The sequence below is a fragment of the Tasmannia lanceolata genome, unplaced genomic scaffold, assembly GCF_043159265.1.
Source record: "Tasmannia lanceolata isolate RefF3 unplaced genomic scaffold, GAP_Taslan_0.1 ptg000024l, whole genome shotgun sequence".
NCBI lineage: Eukaryota > Viridiplantae > Streptophyta > Magnoliopsida > Canellales > Winteraceae > Tasmannia > Tasmannia lanceolata.
This window is the reverse complement of record NW_027518701.1, coordinates 819,946-839,889: the sequence shown is the minus strand read 5'-3', so window position 1 is coordinate 839,889 and position 19,944 is coordinate 819,946. Positions and strand designations below refer to the sequence as shown.

The following is a 19,944-nucleotide window of genomic DNA, read 5'->3' as shown; positions in this document are numbered from 1 at the left end:
AAAACTCCTTTGACTCTCCTGAATTATGACCGTGTCAACCGATGACTCGACCAAGTCGTGCAAATCCGACTTGGATTTTCTTCGGCCGCGTTTCGTGCCGCATCCGTGTATTTAAACACTGCCCTATCTTAACACTTTGAGGCTTGTAAGTTTACCCAATTTCCTAACTTTTTTTTGAAAGGTAAAAAACAGACAAACCAAATGGAAAACAAACAGAGTGTCTTTGAGGGACAAAAGAGAGGGTTTTTGCGCTTCCGGCTCTCTCCCTCGCTCCCTAGGTCGATGGAATCCCTAGGGAGGGAGGTGGTCTCTCTGTCTCTCTCTCTCTCGTCTTTCCGTCTCTCTCTGATCTCCCTTTTTTATTTCTCTTTCTGATCTCTCCTTCCCTCTCCCTCTCCCTCTCCCTCTCTCTCTCTTTGGTCTCTCTGATCTATCTCTCTCTTGATGGGCAAGGGAGAAGATGGTGGCCGGATGTTGCCCGGAGATGGGCCGATCTCGCAGGAATTGTAGAGATGGTGGCTGGAGGGGCGGAATGGCCGGATCTAGGCTCGAGAAGGTTGGATTTAATGGTGAAAGGGCCGGATTTGGTTAGGGTTGACAGAGAAAGGGGGTTGGGGAGTCGTCGGAGGCTGTGGAAGGGGCCAAAGTAAGGAAAAGGGTGTCCGGATTCAGGGGAAAAGGAGGAGGTTGGATGTGGAGGTGAGGGACGTTGTGGACGGCGACAATGAGCGGCATGAGTAGCCAGGTAGGGTTAGGGTTTGAAGGAGGAGGAGGAGGAGGAGGGGAGTATTAGGCTTGTTAGGGTTAGGGTTGAAGGGGGAAGGACGAGGAGAGTATTATAGTCTTTAGGGTTACGGTTTAGGGTTAGGGCTTGGAGTATACTTTCGGATGGGATCTGAATGATTTGATTCTAGAGGGGAGGAGGATTCTGATTTTTGGGTTAGTGGAAGTAGGTTTTGGAGAGGATGGTGGAAGGATTTGATATATTTTTAATAGGGAGCCGCCGGTGTTTGGTGGTGGTTCGAGGTGGAGGCCGCCGGAGATTGGATGATGATGTTGGGTGGTTGGCTATCGTGCACGGTTAGGGGCGCACAATAGCTCTGGGCCTTTGAGCGGGATTTTTGAAAATCGAATTTGCTAGCTGGATTGTGGTGGAGAAATCGGTGTGACGTGGCAGGTCACGATCTTGACTTGGCGGCCCCCACAAATATGGCACTTTTTGTTGGATTCGATTCAATTGAGGCTATTGGGTAATGTAAGGGGTAATGGGTTTTTCTTTTGGGCCAAGGAGAATGCTCCTGGGCAATTCATACTATGTAAATCTGGTGGGACTACTAGTCCCCATTGTAATTTTGCTGGTATGAATATATTTGTCAATTTTCAAAAAATAAAAAAAAAAAAAAATGGAAAACAAACAAACTAGCAAAATTAAAGAAGTAAAACTGCTAATTGGCCTAGCTGGCCCATCTATCTCCATGATAGACGGATACATTACAGTGATAGACGGATACAATAGAGGTGTACAAAAAATCAAGTTTAGAGCATTGCAAAAAAAAAAGAAGTGAGAAATAAAGGTACTTTATTGGTCATTATTTAATTGGTTGGTTTGATTGGATATCTACTTGTTTATTGGCAAATTATTGTTCTATATCAAGATCCCTATAGTCTTGATCTGTCTTGGTTTGGGTAAATCAAGAGGTGGGAGAGTCGTGGCTATCCATATCCTCCATTTCAAATATGTGCCTAAACGCAAATAAATACCAAGTTTAAGAAGTTATTCAGCACAGTGGCTTGAGCACCTGCACCGCATCTTTAATATTATTGAGAACCACCATAGCTAAAGGAAGATCCCACTATTGTGATTTAGCAGGATTTTGGTGATTTTATCAGCCTTTATGTTGCAACCATTTGGGTTTTAGAAATCTTGAATTGATGTGTAAGGTTGGATAACCAAAAGACAGATTAAATAATTTCTTATTTTGTGAGACTTCTCTGTCCAGTTCTCATCTCTGTAGTTTCTGTAACTTATTGATTTTTGCAGAACTTTGCTGGATCTGTACTCTGGATTCTGAATCAGTCTTCTCAATGAAGCAAAATGAAGGGATTGATTAATGGCTTGAAGAACACAGTTGGAAGAAAGACATAGCATCTTCCCCACAATAATATGGAAGATTTCCATTTTTGCTTCTCAAATTTTGTTTTTTGAGAATCTCCTTGATTTCCCCTTCAAATTTCAATTCTATTTATTTATTTTCTTTTTTAGTGTTAAATGCAGAATTGCACCATTGTTACAGTATGATGATGGCTGACTGAGAAGTTTCAAGTTCAATTCTGTTGACATGCTTCAGCTAAATACTGGAACTTTGTACATACTGGCTGTTTGGCAAAGGTAAACCTTCAAAATCTATTGCTTATGAGAAGAGGAAGAGATTTTTAACTCAAAGGCTTTTATATGGTGCTTATACCTTAAAAAGTTACATGTAGGGGAGTAAGATTGTCAATGGGCTAGGCTTCTGTTAGGGCTTACCAAGTTTGTGTACTTGTTTAGAGGCTTGAAGGATTTTGCAAAACTATAGCATTTCCTCTCTGCTTCTAATTGCAGATTTGTTTAGAGGCTTCATCATACGTCATGGTTATTTCCTTTTATAAACTAAAAGAAAATTATGCCAATTACATTACTCATTTTAGCTTTCATTCCTGGGTCTTTCACTCTGTATTTATCAATGGATTTAGTGGTCGTACTTCTATCTTTAGGGTGCGTTTGGATTGCCGGAAATCAAGAATCGGAATCAGCATCATATTCAGATTCCTATTTGGATTCTCCTTTAAACGGAATGAGAAAAATTATAATTCAAAAAAAGATTCTAATAAAATTATCATTCCGACGGGGGCAGAATCAGAATACCACCTCTCGGTCCTCTCACCTCCCTGGCTTGGAAATAGATTCTGGCATCCCCCCCCCTAATTCTGCCCCGCTGTTCCAACCGCTTGATTCTGTTCTTTTTTCTTTAACCAAACAAAGGAATTGGGCGGAATTGAAAGCAGATCCTGATTCCAGCACCTAATTCTAGCAATCCAAACACACCCTAAAGAATGTTTAATCCACTCACAGTAGGGATTTGCCAACGTCCATCGCAAAAGGAATTTCGTGGATATGCTGTTGCATGTGAGAGCAGCCACACAGACTCACTTTTCAGCAGATTCTGTCTTCGTTCACGAGGTGGATGCTCTCACATGCAACAATCCATCCGCGAAATGCCTTGTGCGATGGACGCTAGCAAATCCCCTCACAGTAAACTTTGTCTAAAGCCTTGATTTTGAAAGGTTTCATTGATCTATTTCTGTAGAGAACCTATTTCAACTTCTATCTGAATCTTTCTAACATCAGACTGTTGGTTTCCTATCCTCAGGCTGTATTTAAACCTGTTTCGATTGTAAGAAAAACATTTGTGACAGGAAATTTTTTTGGTTAGATTTTTTCTTTCTTTCCATGATTTAGAAGGAAATGATATAATTACTGTTAATATGGAGGGAATCATTATAAGAGGAATTCTAGACTGAAGGGAGCCCTTGCAAAAAAGAGGTGAAAGGGCTGCCCATTGGCTGCACATCACCATCATGTTTGACTTTTCAGCCGTTATTAATGCATGATGGTGGTGATGTGTAGCCAATAGGAGAACCCTTTCACCTCTTTTTTGCAAGCTCCCTTCAGTTTAGACTTCCTCTCATTTTATAAATTGAAAGTCCCATCTAAAATAAAAATTTAAAAAGGATTGGTTCAAGTTATTTGTCTTCATGGGTGAAAAAAATAGGAAATTTTAGTAATATTTTACCTCCAAACTTTTTCAGACAACCCAAACAGGGTCAGATAAAAATAAAAAATGGGTATTTATTCTTTTCATATGAAAAGGTCTTTCCATTAGAAAATCTGTTCATGTGTAACCAAACAAAGGAGAGGGATGAAAACTTGAAAAAGGTGGGCCCACATGATAATGAGGTGTAAAATATTGGAATATTGGACCCACGAATCAAAACATGAGGACAACTGGGACAAGGGTGTCGCACCCACTTCATCTTCATGTGGGGCCCATTATTTTACACCCATGTATGCATTGTAGGGGTGTGCTATGATGATGTATTTAATTAATTAAGAGAGGAGAGAGAGACTGAGGAGAGAGAGACTTACCTAAGAAGAAGAGAAATCCGGGAATGGTGGTAGGGAGATGGATTCAAGAGAGAGATTTTGTAAGGATTTTTACATTATCTTTTAACTAACAGTAATTAAATTAAGGGTAAAATGGGTATAGAAAAAAAATTAAAAGCTAATTATGGCACAAGACAATGTTATTGGTAATTAAGAAATTTTTGGTTGGTTTCTTGTATATAGGTTTTGATTTAGGGGGTTTTTAGTAGTTATCCCTAAAAATTTTGTGTGGTGGAGAAAGAAAGTTCTCACAAATCAATTTAATGAAGAAGAAGTTAGTAATAATAAAGAGAGGCCAACAACACCAAGACTTTTATTGGGTGGGAGCTGGTGGAGTGGGCTTGTTCACATATATATATATATATATATATATATATATATATATGAGGAAAGTGAAGCTACACCGCCGGTGTAGCTAACTTAGCTACACCGCCGGCTTAAAATAGAATGGGCCCACATTGTTTTGGTGATCCAAACCATTCATTTGATTGGCCCTCACATAGATAGGGTGTCCACCAAAAATCAGCTCCATAGGATCATCCCAACCCTTCAAACTGTGGAGGCAAAAATGGACAAATTTGTGAAGGTTTTTACACGTTCATTTTTGCCTCCACAAATCATAGGGTTGGGATGATCCTATGGAGCTGATTTTTGGTGGACACCCTATCTATGTGAGGGCCAATCAAATGAATTCTTTGGATCACCAAAAAAATGTGGGCCCATTGTATTTTAAGCCGGCGGTGTAGCTAAGTTAGCTACACTCGCAGTGTAGCTTCTCTCTCTCTCTCTCTCTCTATATATATATATATATATATATATATATGAGTAAAGTGAAGCTACACCGCCGGTGTGGCTAACTTAGCTACACCGCCGGCTTAAAATACAATGGGCCCACATTGTTTTGGTGATCCAAACCATTCATTTGATTGGCCCTCACATAGATAGGGTGTCCACCAAAAATCAGCTCCATAGGATCATCCCAACCCTTCAAACTGTGGAGGCAAAAATGGACAAATTTGTGAAGGTTTTTACACGTTCATTTTTGCCTCCACAAATCGTAGGGTTGGGATGATCCTATGGAGCTGATTTTTGGTGGACACCCTATCTATGTGAGGGCCAATCAAATGAATGGTTTTGATCACCAAAACAATGTGGGCCCATTGTATTTTAAGCCGGCGGTGTAGCTAAGTTAGCTACACCGGCGGTGTAGCTTCACTTTCCTCTATATATATATATATATATATATATATATATATATATATATATATATATATATATATATATATATATATATATATATATATATATATAGGAAGCAACAACAGGTTCTGTACCTACACAGCTTTGAGTTAGTTTTGACTTAAACATGTCTAAGGATCTTCATGTACTGATGCTTCCATGGCTGGCCTTTGGTCACATGATCCCATTCCTCCAACTCTCCATAGCATTAGCCAAGTTAGGAATCAAAGTCTCCTTCATTTGCACTCCAAGAAACATTCGAAGGCTCCCCAAAGTCCCTCCAAATTTAGCAACTCTGATAAAACTGGTGGAACTTCCCTTACCTCAGGTCGATGGCCTGCCGAAAGGCGCTGAGGCCACCATTGATGTCTCAATGGAAGATACCCATTTCTTAAAAAAGGCCTATGATCTCTTGCGCTGCCCTGTGGAGCAATTCATTGCCAAGGAATCACCCAACTGGATAGTCCAAGACTCTACTTCTTACTGGACTAAAGACATTGCTAAAGAGATGGGCATCCCAATTGTTCTCTACTCTATTTTCCCTGCTGCTTTTCTAGCTTTCATCGGTCCGGTTGAGTCGATGACCGGAGATGGAAGACGAAAAGCTCGGTCTTCGCCGGAGAGCCTATTATCACCCCCAGATTGGTTCCCTTTCCCATCAACTTTGGCTCTCAGGCCAGATGAGATTAATGGATTATTCTATGGGTTTTTCGCTCCCAATGACCCCAACATGTCTGATGCTGAGAGAGTGTCTTTATCACATCAAGCTTGTGATGTTGTGGCCATAAGGAGCTGCCCTGAGTATGAAGGGGAGTTTATAGATTTACTTGAGAAATTGTATAAGAAACCCGTTATTCCGGTCGGCGTACTTCCTCCGACAGCCACGGCCGGAGGGACAGAAGGTGAATGGGGTGAGATATTCAATTGGCTTGATGGGAAGGAGCTCAAGTCAGTTGTGTATGTTGGGTTTGGGAGTGAGTGTAAATTGAGTAGAGATCAAGTTTATGAGATAGCAAATGGGCTAGAGCTTTCAAATTTGCCATTCTTATGGGCTTTTAGAAGGCCCATATGGGCAATCGACGATCACGATGCTCTGCCATCAGGATTCAAGAGCCGAATCAACGGTCGAGGGATTGTTTGTATGGGTTGGGCCCCACAGTTAGAAATTTTGGCCCACCGGGCCGTAGGGGGTTCCTTGATCCACAGTGGTTGGGGGTCCATCATTGAGACCCTCCAACACGGGCACACGCCAGTTCTCTTGCCAATGATCATAGACCAGGGGCTCAATGCGAAGTTTTTGGGCGAGAAGGGTCTTGCCTTAGAAGTACAGAGAAACAAAGATGGGTCATTCACCGGAGATGAGATTGCAAGGTGTCTGAGACAGGCCATGGTTGAAGAAGAAGGACAGAAACTGAGGGCCCATGCTAGAGAAATGAAGGATGTGTTTGGCAATCACAGTTTACAAGAAGCCTATGCAAGAGGGTTTGCTGACTTCCTTAAAGATTACAAGGCAAAATAGTGAATAGAGAGTAGTCATGAATCAAGTGTAACCTTCTCTTTTCTCCTACTTTTTAAGAGAAGCACTTTCCAAGAACAGTGAATGCCTTGTGTTGACAAGTAGATTTATCTATGTTTAGTTGTAGATTTATCTATGTTTAGTTAGGAAATGATTATCCTCACTATGTTTTTTGTACTGTCATTCCTCTCTTTATTTTAATGAAGTTTCTCAAGCACAATCCTAGTGGTGCAACTTGGGTTGGCTCAACCTGAACCGATGGGTTCACCCATACTTAATTACTTTTTACCATAACTAGTCGTAGAATATGTATTTAAAAAAAATCATCTCCCTAGTATGAAACTAACTCTTCTATCCATAGAGATTTTTATATGGTATTGTAGTATTATATGGGATACACAGTTAGAATCATCAGATGGAGTTAAAATTGAGGATCAACAAATCAATGCTTTGGTCTTCCAACAAAGTCTACACAATGGAAAAATACATGTTATATGATTTATGAACATAGGTGCCATATAATAATAGGTGTATATTGCGCCCGTTCGTAGGTGAGTGTCCTATTTTCCTGTGCCAGTATTAGTGCACTTCGGTGAGATGGTCCAATGGGAGCATTTTTTTTTATTTTTAGCAAGGGTGCCCTTCAGCTTAGCATTCTTCCTCTTCTTTCAAGAGAGTTGCTAATAAAAGGGTATTTCGTTTGGAAGATAAAGATGAAATCCCACTTTTGTCTTTATTTTCCAAAAGAAATCCCATTTAGGAAGTGTTTTCCTTTTAATAAACCTTATTCTAAGTTATTTTTGTGCCAACATTATTGCCAAACTTTAGCAATGAATATGACAAACCTTTGTGCAGACATTATTGCCAGACTTTTGCATTGAAGCATTGAATACATTATCAGGGAGAGGAGCATTGAAAGGGAAAATAGAACAGGTATGATGAAGCATTGAATACATTATCAGGGAGAGGAGCATTCAGAATGGAAAATAGGAGAATTTATATGGTGGCCACGGTCAAAATTACAAAGGCCACCCTGCCCCTATCCTAGTCAAACCACCTTCTGTGACTTTCCACTTAGATCTAAAATCAAAAGGCAGGGTTTTGCCACCTTGCTCTTGTAATTCTGACGGTCGGGCATCATATAAAAACTCTGGAAAATAGACAGGTTATTTTATCATTTTTGCTTTCACCCTTGTCCTTGTTTTTGCTCTCGTCCTCATATTTTGATATGGAAACAAAGAGCCCACGTCGATCATATTTTGTATGGAAACAAAGAGCCCACGTCGATCATATTTTGTATGGAAACAAAGTGCCCACGTCGATCACGGATTCGAACTGCTCCTGTATGGTGTTAATCACTTGCATGCAATAGATGAAGTTCTTAGGACTAGACTACAATCGGCTCTTAAACGTAAATTTGAATCAAATAATCAGTTTTGAACTCACAATCGTTTATGAAAATCCAAAGGGAGGTGTGACTCGGGGGTTGTTGGTTAAAGATGATGTCTTCTAGGGGAGGATTGGAACCACATATATAAAAGATCTGCCATGGAGTTGGGTAGGTAGATTAGAATGCAAATAACTGTAGTTTGAGAGTAGGGCAGGTGGGAGAAGGAGAGAGATGGGAGAGCAGGAATGAGTTGAGGTGAGGGTGATTAATGGCTAAAAAATCAGGAAAAAGTCTCACATTTGGAGTGAGTTTTTTGTTTCCTGATTTTTTAGGTTTTTCTTGCCCTCTCCTCACCGCATTTTAAACACGTTTTAAACTTGTTTGTTTACCAAATTTCCAATTTTACCTCGGCTATATTTTGTAAATGACAGAATCTTAAACATTAAACATATTTTTCATGTTTTTATTTATGCCACCATATTTACTACATTTTTTTTTAGCCAATACTGTATTAAACCCGACTTTTTTCGCCTAGCAGGTCTTGCTAACTATGGTCTTGCTGCCACTCTGAGTTGGTCTCAGATAGTCTTGCTCCAAATTATGTTGGGTAGTGTTGGAATCTGACACCATACATTTACATAAAGAAATATTCTAAGGTTCGACAATATATCTTGATCAATTCTAAAAGATTAATAATTTTATATTTTAATATGATTATCCCGAGTAATATACTCACAATTTTAATTAAGTTAATGTATGCATTATTCTCATATTAAAAGCTTACTATTAAGATCGATAAAACTGAAAACTTAACTGTAAATTTGTGTTAGCAGTATTCATAAAAAAAAAAAAAAATAGAAAAAAAAGGGTTATCTAGAGAATGTCACATAGAATCCATTTAGGTCATGTTGCAGTAAAAACATTTCATGTGGAAACTTCATTTACATGATTTGTAGGAAATGTTGTTATGACTTATTTAAAGGGATATCATTATAAATTGAAGGTCCTTATAAATAAAACTTGAATTGCAGTGATTCAAATTACTTTTTTTTAATGTCAGGGAAATCTGAAAAAGTTTTCCCAACCATTTCTACAAGATTCCTGTAATGCAAACAGGGCCTTAGTGTCCAATATGCGTAGTTTGCCCTTTCAGAAGAATCCATGTTATAGGTTGAAACTCTTGCGTTGTCTTCATTCTGATTCACAATTTAGGCTTCAGACTCTAAGGAAGAAGATTAGGTTGGAAAGAGTATTTGGGTTCTGAAAATATTATCTGCAAATTATGGCCCCCCTAGGTAATGATAGAAATATTCCCCCCATGAATCTGGCATAGCAAGCGACCAGCAGTAGGGATGAAAATTGTGCTTATAACAAACGTATTCTTTGCCATTCAAAAAATGGTGCTTGTAACAATGTGAAGCAATAATTTCACAAGGGGTTGAGCTTCTAGCTCAATTGGTAAGGAGAATGTTCTTTGACCCTGAAGTTGCAGGTTCAATCCCAGCCTACCAACCCCCAAAAAAATGGGAGTTTTCTAATATTGTCAAATTTCTAAGATGCAACTTTTGGGGAGATTTTCTAGACAAAATTTACACTAAACTACAACCCAACATTTTGAGGGGTTGAGCCTCTAGCTCAATTCCTATAGACAATGTTCTTCAACCCTGGGGTCGGAGGTTCAATCCTAGTGTTCCTACCAAAAAAAGCAATAATTTCACCACAATTTTTTCCTACCAAAAATATGTGAAGAAAATGAATCTGTACTGATACCCTCAATACTCCAAACATGAGGTTGAAGCGATTGCTTTAATGGAAATACATATGCATGCATATATGTGCATCTATCAACAAATACAAACATTTATTCCTGATAAGATTCCCCTTGTTCTCATGAGTTACAAGTTAGAAAAGAAACACTGATAAAAAAATGTGTGTAGCTCATCTGTTAAATATTTCATACATCAGAATTTTTTTAAAACTTTTTTCTTGGGTAGATAATTCATCATAATTGATACATGAAGGGTGGTAGAGAGAGCATGCATACCCATCTATTTTGAAGGTGAGGTTAATCTATGCTCTTCAGTTTCATGCTTTAATGACGCATCCCCACCCATTAATTCCTGAAAGCCCTCTACCTTCACTGGCGGTGTCCTCACACTGAACATGCCCCTACACACACAGAAAAGCATAACATAATTAATCAGAACATCAAGCACTCAAATATACAATATTTCTCAACCACCAATGAGGTCTTTCTAAGGGACTCACTGTTGCTGAAGCTGAGGAATTTGAAGGGGCGTCAGTTGGTTAAACTGATGGCCAGATTGAGTGTGATGGTTTGCCATAACCATTTGCTGATGTCTAAGTTGCAGTTGGTGTTTATTGACAGCGCCGAGTGTACTATCTATTGGAAATTCTGATGCATTTTCAATTTTGACTTCCACCATGGGTCTGTCTTTATCTGAAATCATACTAGAGGTTCGAGGAGTAGAGGGTTGGCGTCTTCGGAGCTTATCCCACTGTTGCTGCTGCATTGCTAGGTTCTGGGGATGAAGCATGTGCATTTGTCTTTGAACCTGCAAAATCCACCACAAAAAAAATAAATGAAATGGATGGATTCGAAAAATACAACTCCAATTAAAAGGGGCAGCTGATATGATACAGATCAATTTAAGTCATATATGGGCAAGTCACAGAACTCAAAGTATAATATAATCAATTACAGCGAAACAATTGAATAAATTCCATAGAGCTAAAACTATTCCACTTTTTTTTCTTCCAAGATCTTCCATATTATGAATGCAAGTTGAGAAAAACACCACAAGGATGACTATAATACACTACTTTAGCGGGACAATATGGGTGCAGACCCATAAAAAGGGGTGGGCTGGGGATAGGGGTGTCAATTTTAGCTCGGGCTCGGAAGCTCGCTCGAGCTCGGCTCGAATCCTTAACGAGCCGAACCCGAGTTAGGCCAGACTCGGCTCGGCTAAGCTTCTTAAGGCTCGTTAAGAAAACCCGTATAAAAGAATAGTCCTAAATATAATACAGTAGGAAACAGCTGGAGGCATAATCATCGTCATGAGGTTGGTGTTGTCAACATCTGTTTTGTCAACATCATGAGGTTTTGTCTTTCTCGAAATGCAGTTCGTATCAAACGGTTAATTCTCGTGAGAAATTAAATTTTTCCGTAATTGCCATAACTTTCTACCTTTTGTTGGTAATTTTTCATTTCAAACTTTATACCTTCAGCTATTTTACTTTTTTTGTAATGATTACTTTTTTTTTCTTATTTTTGCTTTTGCTAGCCACCTTTGCCATGTGCGAATCTTTGCACCAAGGATGGTCACATGCCGAGAAGTGGCATAGGAGAAGTTTGCTAGCAAATTCCTATAAAAAAAAAGAAGGAAATGTTATCAACTACTGTTTTCTTACGAGGGCACTCTCATTAGGATAATCCAAACCGTCAATTTGATAGGTCACGTATAATCAAGAATTTTTCCAAAAATGTTGTACTGAATTTAATATAACCCAAGCTCGATAAGGCTCGCGAGCCTAGCCGAGCCTGACCGAGCCGAGCCGAGCCGAGCCCAAGCCCGGTTCGAGCCGAGCCTGGCCAAGCTCGGCTCGTTTACACCCCTAGATGGGGATAAGAAGAATTAAAGAAATTGATGGGGACATCAACAATGGACGTAGATTCAAGGTTTACAAGCTATGAAGCACGGGTACGGGTACGGGGTGCGGGTACGACGCGACACGGGTACGTGGGTACGTGATTTGCCAAAAAAACCGGGTGCGGGTACGTTCGGGTACGCCGAATATAATAATATATTTTAATATTTTATTATATATTTATAAAAACTAAAAAAAATAAAATTGTAAAGCAATCAAATAACAATAACATCACCAAAATGGAAAATTCTAATATTACTCTTCATTTCATAAGTGATTAAGTTCCATATTTCATAACATGAGGCATCAATACACCACTCATAGAAAAAAAAGTCTGTCACCAGTGTGTTGACCAGTGCCTGACAAGATGAATAATTTTTAGAGACCAAATTATGAGATTTTTTTACCGGACTTTTGGGATTTTTTTACCGGACCACTCATAAAAAGATTCGAAGAGGATAGAATTGTTGAAGAAGTGAAGAAAAGAAAATGAAGGATTTCATGGGCTTTTATAGCTATCTTTTGTTTAGGGAGGTAACCTAACTTCTTAACTTTTAACACCAAATCAGGTGGGAAACAACCAAACTAATGCCAAATAAACTAATAAAATAAAAGAAGTAAAACTGCTAATTGGACAAGGTGGCGCACCTCATAGTTGTAAAACTCCCCCGCGTCTGCGTCGGCTCGCCCGAGTCGACTCCCTTTTACGTTGGCCGCGTTGCGCGTTGCGCCCCATCCGTGTTCCGTATTCCGCGTTTTGCACTACAGAGTCAATAAAAATTAAAAACTCCTTTGACTCTCCTGAATTATGACCGTGTCAACCGATGACTCGACCAAGTCGTGCTGATCCAACTAGGATTTTCTTCGGCCGCGTTTCATGCCGCATCCGTGTATTTAAACACTGCCCTATCTTAACACTTTGAGGCTTGTAAGTTTACCCAATTTCCTAACTTTTTTTGAAAGGTAAAAAACAGACAAACCAAATGGAAAACAAACAGAGTGTCTTTGAGGGACAAAAGAGAGGGTTTTTGCGCTTCCGGCTCTCTCCCTCGCTCCCTAGGTCGATGGAATCCCTAGGGAGGGAGGTGGTCTCTCTCTCTCTCTCTGTCTCTCTGTCTCTCTCTCTCTCGTCTTTTCGTCTCTCTCTGATTTCCCTTTTTTATTTCTCTTTCTGATCTCTCCTTCCCTTTCCCTCTCCCTCTCTCTCTTTGGTCTCTCTGATCTATCTCTCTCTTGATGGGCAAGGGAGAAGATGGTGGCCGGATGTTGCCCGGAGATGGGCCGATCTCGCAGGAATTGTAGAGATGGTGGCTGGAGGGGCGGAATGGCCGGATCTAGGCTCGAGAAGGTTGGATTTAATGGTGAAAGGGCCGGATTTGGTTAGGGTTGACAGAGAAAGGGGGTTGGGGAGTCGTCGGAGGCTGTGGAAGGGGCCAAAGTAAGGAAAAGGGTGTCCGGATTCAGGGGAAAAGGAGGAGGTTGGATGTGGAGGTGAGGGACGTTGTGGACGGCGACAATGAGCGGCATGAGTAGCCAGGTAGGGTTAGGGTTTGAAGGAGGAGGAGGAGGAGGAGGGGAGTATTAGGCTTGTTAGGGTTAGGGTTGAAGGGGGAAGGACGAGGAGAGTATTATAGTCTTTAGGGTTACGGTTTAGGGTTAGGGCTTGGAGTATACTTTCGGATGGGATATGAATGATTTGATTCTAGAGGGGAGGAGGATTCTGATTTTTGGGTTAGTGGAAGTAGGTTTTGGAGAGGATGGTGGAAGGATTTGATATATTTTTAATAGGGAGCCGCCGGTGTTTGGTGGTGGTTCGAGGTGGAGGCCGCCGGAGATTGGATGATGATGTTGGGTGGTTGGCTATCGTGCACGGTTAGGGGCGCACAATAGCTCTGGGCCTTTGAGCGGGATTTTTGAAAATCGAATTTGCTAGCTGGATTGTGGTGGAGAAATCGGTGTGACGTGGCAGGTCACGATCTTGACTTGGCGGGCCCCACAAATATGGCACTTTTTGTTGGATTCGATTCAATTGAGGCTATTGGGTAATGTAAGGGGTAATGGGTTTTTCTTTTGGGCCAAGGAGAATGCTCCTGGGCAATTCATACTATGTAAATCTGGTGGGACTACTAGTCCCCATTGTAATTTTGCTAGTATGAATATATTTGTCAATTTTCAAAAAAAAAAATAAAAAAAAATGGAAAACAAACAAACTAGCAAAATTAAAGAAGTAAAACTGCTAATTGGCCTAGCTGGCCCATCTATCTCCATGATAGACGGATACAATAGAGGTGTACAAAAAATCAAGTTTAGAGCATTGCAAAAAAAAAAAAAGAAGTGAGAAATAAAGGTACTTTATTGGTCATTATTTAATTGGTTGGTTTTATTGGATATCTACTTGTTTATTGGCAAATTATTGTTCTATATCAAGATCCCTATAGTCTTGATCTGTCTTGGTTTGGGTAAATCAAGAGGTGGGAGAGTCGTGGCTATCCATATCCTCCATTTCAAATATGTGCCTAAACGTAAATAAATACCAAGTTTAAGAAGTTATTCAGCACAGTGGCTTGAGCACCTGCACCGCATCTTTAATATTATTGAGAACCACCATAGCTAAAGGAAGATCCCACTATTGTGATTTAGCAGGATTTTGGTGATTTTATCAGCCTTTATGTTGCAACCATTTGGGTTTTAGAAATCTTGAATTGGTGTGTAAGGTTGGATAACCAAAAGACAGATTAAATAATTTCTTATTGTGTGAGACTTCTCTGTCCAGTTCTCATCTCTGTAGTTTCTGTAACTTATTGATTTTTGCAGAACTTTGCTGGATCTGTACTCTGGATTCTGAATCAGTCTTCTCAATGAAGCAAAATGAAGGGATTGATTAATGGCTTGAAGAACACAGTTGGAAGAAAGACATAGCATCTTCCCCACAATAATACGGAAGATTTCCATTTTTGCTTCTCAAATTTTGTTTTTTGAGAATCTCCTTGATTTCCCCTTCAAATTTCAATTCTATTTATTTATTTTCTTTTTTAGTGTTAAATGCAGAATTGCACCATTGTTACAGTATGATGATGGCTGACTGAGAAGTTTCAAGTTCAATTCTGTTGACATGCTTCAGCAAAATACTGGAACTTTGTACATACTGGCTGTTTGGCAAAGGTAAACCTTCAAAATCTATTGCTTATGAGAAGAGGAAGAGATTTTTAACTCAAAGGCTTTTATATGGTGCTTATACCTTAAAAAGTTACATGTAGGGGAGTAAGATTGTCAATGGGCTAGGCTTCTGTTAGGGCTTACCAAGTTTGTGTACTTGTTTAGAGGCTTGAAGGATTTTGCAAAACTATAGCATTTCCCCTCTGCTTCTAATTGCAGATTTGTTTAGAGGCTTGAGCATACGTCATGGTTATTTCCTTTTATAAACTAAAAGAAAATTATGCCAATTACATTACTCATTTTAGCTTTCATTCCTGGGTCTTTCACTCTGTATTTATCAATGGATTTAGTGGTCGTACTTCTATCTTTAGGGTGCGTTTGGATTGCCGGAAATCAAGAATCGGAATCAGCATCATATTCAGATTCCTATTTGGATTCTCCTTTAAACGGAATGAGAAAAATTATAATTCAAAAAAAGATTCTAATAAAATTATCATTCCGACGGGGGCAGAATCAGAATACCACCACTCGGTCCTCTCACCTCCCTGGCTTGGAAATAGATTATGGCATCCCCCCCCCCCCCCCCCCCCCCCCAATTCTGCCCCGCTGTTCCAACCCCTTGATTCTGTTCTTTTTTCTTTAACCAAACAATGGAATTCGGCGGAATTGGAAGCAGATCCTGATTCCAGCACCTAATTCTAGCAATCCAAACACACCCTAAAGAATGTTTAATCCACTCACAGTAGGAATTTGCCAACGTCCATCGCAAAAGGAATTTCGTGGATGCTGTTGCATGTGAGAGCAGCCACACAGACTCACTTTTCAGCAGATTCTGTCTTCGTTCATGAGGTGGATGCTCTCACATGCAACAACCCATCCGCGAAATGCCTTGTGCGATGGACGCTAGCAAATCCCCTCACAGTAAACTTTGTCTAAAGCCTTGATTTTGAAAGGTTTCATTGATTTATTTATGTAGAGAAGCTATTTCAACTTCTATCTGAATCTTTCTAACATCAGACTGTTGGTTTCCTATCCTCAGGCTGTCTTTGTTTCGATTGTAAGAAAAGCATTTGTGCCGGAAATTTTTTTCTTAGATTTTTTTTTCTTTCCATGATTTAGATGGAAATGATATGATTACTGTTAATATGGAGGGAATCATTATAAGAGGAATTCTAGACTGAAGGGAGCCCTTGCAAAAAAGAGGTGAAAGGGCTCCCCCATTGGCTGCACATCACCATCATGTTTGACTTTTCAGCCGTTATTAATGCATGATGGTGGTGATGTGTAGCCAATAGGAGAACCCTTTCACCTCTTTTTTGCAAGGGCTCCCTTAAGTTTAGACTTCCTCTCATTTTATAAATTGAAAGTCCATCTAAATAAAAATTAAACAGGATTGATTCAAGTTATCTGTCTTCATGGGTAAAAAAAAAAAAAAGAGGAAATTTTAGAAATATTTTACCTCCAAACTTTTTCAGAAAATTCCAAACAGGGTCAAATAAAAAAAAAGAAAGAAGGGTATTTATTCTTTTCATATGAAAAAGGTCTTTCCATTAGAAAAATCTGTTCATGTGTAACCAAACAAAGGAAAGTGATGAAAGCTTGAAAAAGGTGGGCCCACATGATAATGAGGTGTAAGATATTTGGAATATTGGACCCACGAATTAAAACATGAGGAAAACTGGAAAAGGGTGTCGCACCCACCTCAACTTCATGTGGGGCCCATTATTTTACACCCATGTATGCATTGTAGGGGTGCTATGATGATGTATTTAATTAATTAAGAGAGGAGAGAGAGACTTACCTAAAAAGAAGAGAAATCCGGGAATGGATTCAAGAGAGAGATTTTGTAGGGATTTTTACAGTATCTTTTAACTAAGCGTAATTAAATTATAGAAAAAAACTTAAAAGCTAATTATGGCACAAGACAATGTTATTGGTAATTAAGAAAATTTTGGTTGGTTTCTTGTATATAGGTTTTGATTTAGGGGTTTTTAGTAGTTATCCCTAAAAATTTTGTGTGGTGGAGAAAGAAAGTTCTCACAAATCAATTTAATGAAGAAGAAGTTAGTAATAATAAAGAGAGGCCAACAACACCAAGACTTTTATTGGGTGGGAGCTGGTGGAGTGGGCTTGTTCATATATATATATATATATATATATATATATATATATAGGAAGCAACAACAGGTTCTGTACCTACACAGCTTTGAGTTAGTTTTGACTTAAACATGTCCAAGGATCTTCATGTAGTGATGCTTCCATGGCTGGCCTTTGGTCACATGATCCCATTCCTCCAACTCTCCATAGCATTAGCCAAGTTAGGAATCAAAGTCTCCTTCATTTGCACTCCAAGAAACATTCGAAGGCTCCCCAAAGTCCCTCCAAATTTAGCAACTCTGATAAAACTGGTGGAACTTCCCTTACCTCAGGTCGATGGCCTGCCGAAAGGCGCTGAGGCCACCATTGATGTCTCAATGGAAGATACCCATTTCTTAAAAAAGGCCTATGATCTCTTGCGCTGCCCTGTGGAGCAATTCATTGCCAAGGAATCACCCAACTGGATAGTCCAAGACTCTACTTCTTACTGGACTAAAGACATTGCTAAAGAGATGGGCATCCCAATTGTTCTCTACTCTATTTTCCCTGCTGCTTTTCTAGCTTTCATCGGTCCGGTTGAGTCGATGACCGGAGATGGAAGACGAAAAGCTCGGTCTTCGCCGGAGAGCCTATTATCACCCCCAGATTGGTTCCCTTTCCCATCAACTTTGGCTCTCAGGCCAGATGAGATTAATGGATTATTCTATGGGTTTTTCGCTCCCAATGACCCCAACATGTCTGATGCTGAGAGAGTGTCTTTATCACATCAAGCTTGTGATGTTGTGGCCATAAGGAGCTGCCATGAGTATGAAGGGGAGTTTATAGATTTACTTGAGAAATTGTATAAGAAACCCATTATTCCGGTCGGCGTACTTCCTCCGGCGGCCACGGCCGGAGGGACAGAAGGTGAATGGGGTGAGATATTCAATTGGCTTGATGGGAAGGAGCTCAAGTCAGTTGTGTATGTTGGGTTTGGGAGTGAGTGTAAATTGAGTAGAGATCAAGTTTATGAGATAGCAAATGGGCTAGAGCTTTCAAATTTGCCATTCTTATGGGCTTTTAGAAGGCCCATATGGGCAATCGACGATCATGATGCTCTGCCATCAGGATTCAAGAGCCGAATCAACGGTCGAGGGATTGTTTGTATGGGTTGGGCCCCACAGTTAGAAATTTTGGCCCACCGGGCCGTAGGGGGTTCCTTGATCCACAGTGGTTGGGGGTCCATCATTGAGACCCTCCAACACGGGCACACGCCAGTTCTCTTGCCAATGATCATAGACCAGGGGCTCAATGCGAAGTTTTTGGGCGAGAAGGGTCTTGCCTTAGAAGTACAGAGAAACAAAGATGGGTCATTCACCGGAGATGAGATTGCAAGGTGTCTGAGACAGGCCATGGTTGAAGAAGAAGGACAGAAACTGAGGGCCCATGCTAGAGAAATGAAGGATGTGTTTGGCAATCACAGTTTACAAGAAGCCTATGCAAGAGGGTTTGCTGACTTCCTTAAAGATTACAAGGCAAAATAGTGAATAGAGAGTAGTCATGAATCAAGTGTAACCTTCTCTTTTCTCCTACTTTTTAAGAGAAGCACTTTCCAAGAACAGTGAATGCCTTGTGTTGACAAGTAGATTTATCTATGTTTAGTTGTAGATTTATCTATGTTTAGTTAGGAAATGATTATCCTCACTATGTTTTTTGTACTGTCATTCCTCTCTTTATTTTAATGAAGTTTCTCAAGCACAATCCTAGTGGTGCAACTTGGGTTGGCTCAACCTGAACCGATGGGTTCACCCATACTTAATTACTTTTTACCATAACTAGTCGTAGAATATGTATTTAAAAAAAATCATCTCCCTAGTATGAAACTAACTCTTCTATCCATAGAGATTTTTATATGGTATTGTAGTATTATATGGGATACACAGTTAGAATCATCAGATGGAGTTAAAATTGAGGATCAACAAATCAATGCTTTGGTCTTCCAACAAAGTCTACACAATGGAAAAATACATGTTATATGATTTATGAACATAGGTGCCATATAATAATAGGTGTATATTGCGCCCGTTCGTAGGTGAGTGTCCTATTTTCCTGTGCCAGTATTAGTGCACTTCGGTGAGATGGTCCAATGGGAGCATTTTTTTTTATTTTTAGCAAGGGTGCCCTTCAGCTTAGCATTCTTCCTCTTCTTTCAAGAGAGTTGCTAATAAAAGGGTATTTCGTTTGGAAGATAAAGATGAAATCCCACTTTTGTCTTTATTTTCCAAAAGAAATCCCATTTAGGAAGTGTTTTCCTTTTAATAAACCTTATTCTAAGTTATTTTTGTGCCAACATTATTGCCAAACTTTAGCAATGAATATGACAAACCTTTGTGCAGACATTATTGCCAGACTTTTGCATTGAAGCATTGAATACATTATCAGGGAGAGGAGCATTGAAAGGGAAAATAGAACAGGTATGATGAAGCATTGAATACATTATCAGGGAGAGGAGCATTCAGAATGGAAAATAGGAGAATTTATATGGTGGCCACGGTCAAAATTACAAAGGCCACCCTGCCCCTATCCTAGTCAAACCACCTTCTGTGACTTTCCACTTAGATCTAAAATCAAAAGGCAGGGTTTTGCCACCTTGCTCTTGTAATTCTGACGGTCGGGCATCATATAAAAACT

General features: G+C 39.8%; 1 long non-coding RNA gene and 2 pseudogenes across 1 annotated transcript; 2 read left to right on the top strand and 1 right to left on the bottom strand.

Moving 5' to 3' along the window:
• The first annotated feature begins 5,558 nt into the window (after window positions 1-5,558).
• LOC143857248 (putative UDP-rhamnose:rhamnosyltransferase 1 pseudogene) lies at window positions 5,559-7,229 on the top strand (annotated as a pseudogene).
• Window positions 7,230-10,189: 2,960 nt separating this feature from the next.
• LOC143857368 (uncharacterized) lies at window positions 10,190-11,068 on the bottom strand. The gene is made up of 2 exons (XR_013238637.1): window positions 10,618-11,068; window positions 10,190-10,518 (listed from the first exon to the last, which is right to left on the bottom strand). It is a non-coding gene; the product is annotated as an uncharacterized LOC143857368 (long non-coding RNA).
• A 6,302-nt stretch (window positions 11,069-17,370) lies between these two features.
• LOC143857261 (putative UDP-rhamnose:rhamnosyltransferase 1 pseudogene) lies at window positions 17,371-19,066 on the top strand (annotated as a pseudogene).
• The last annotated feature ends 878 nt before the right edge of the window (window positions 19,067-19,944 follow it).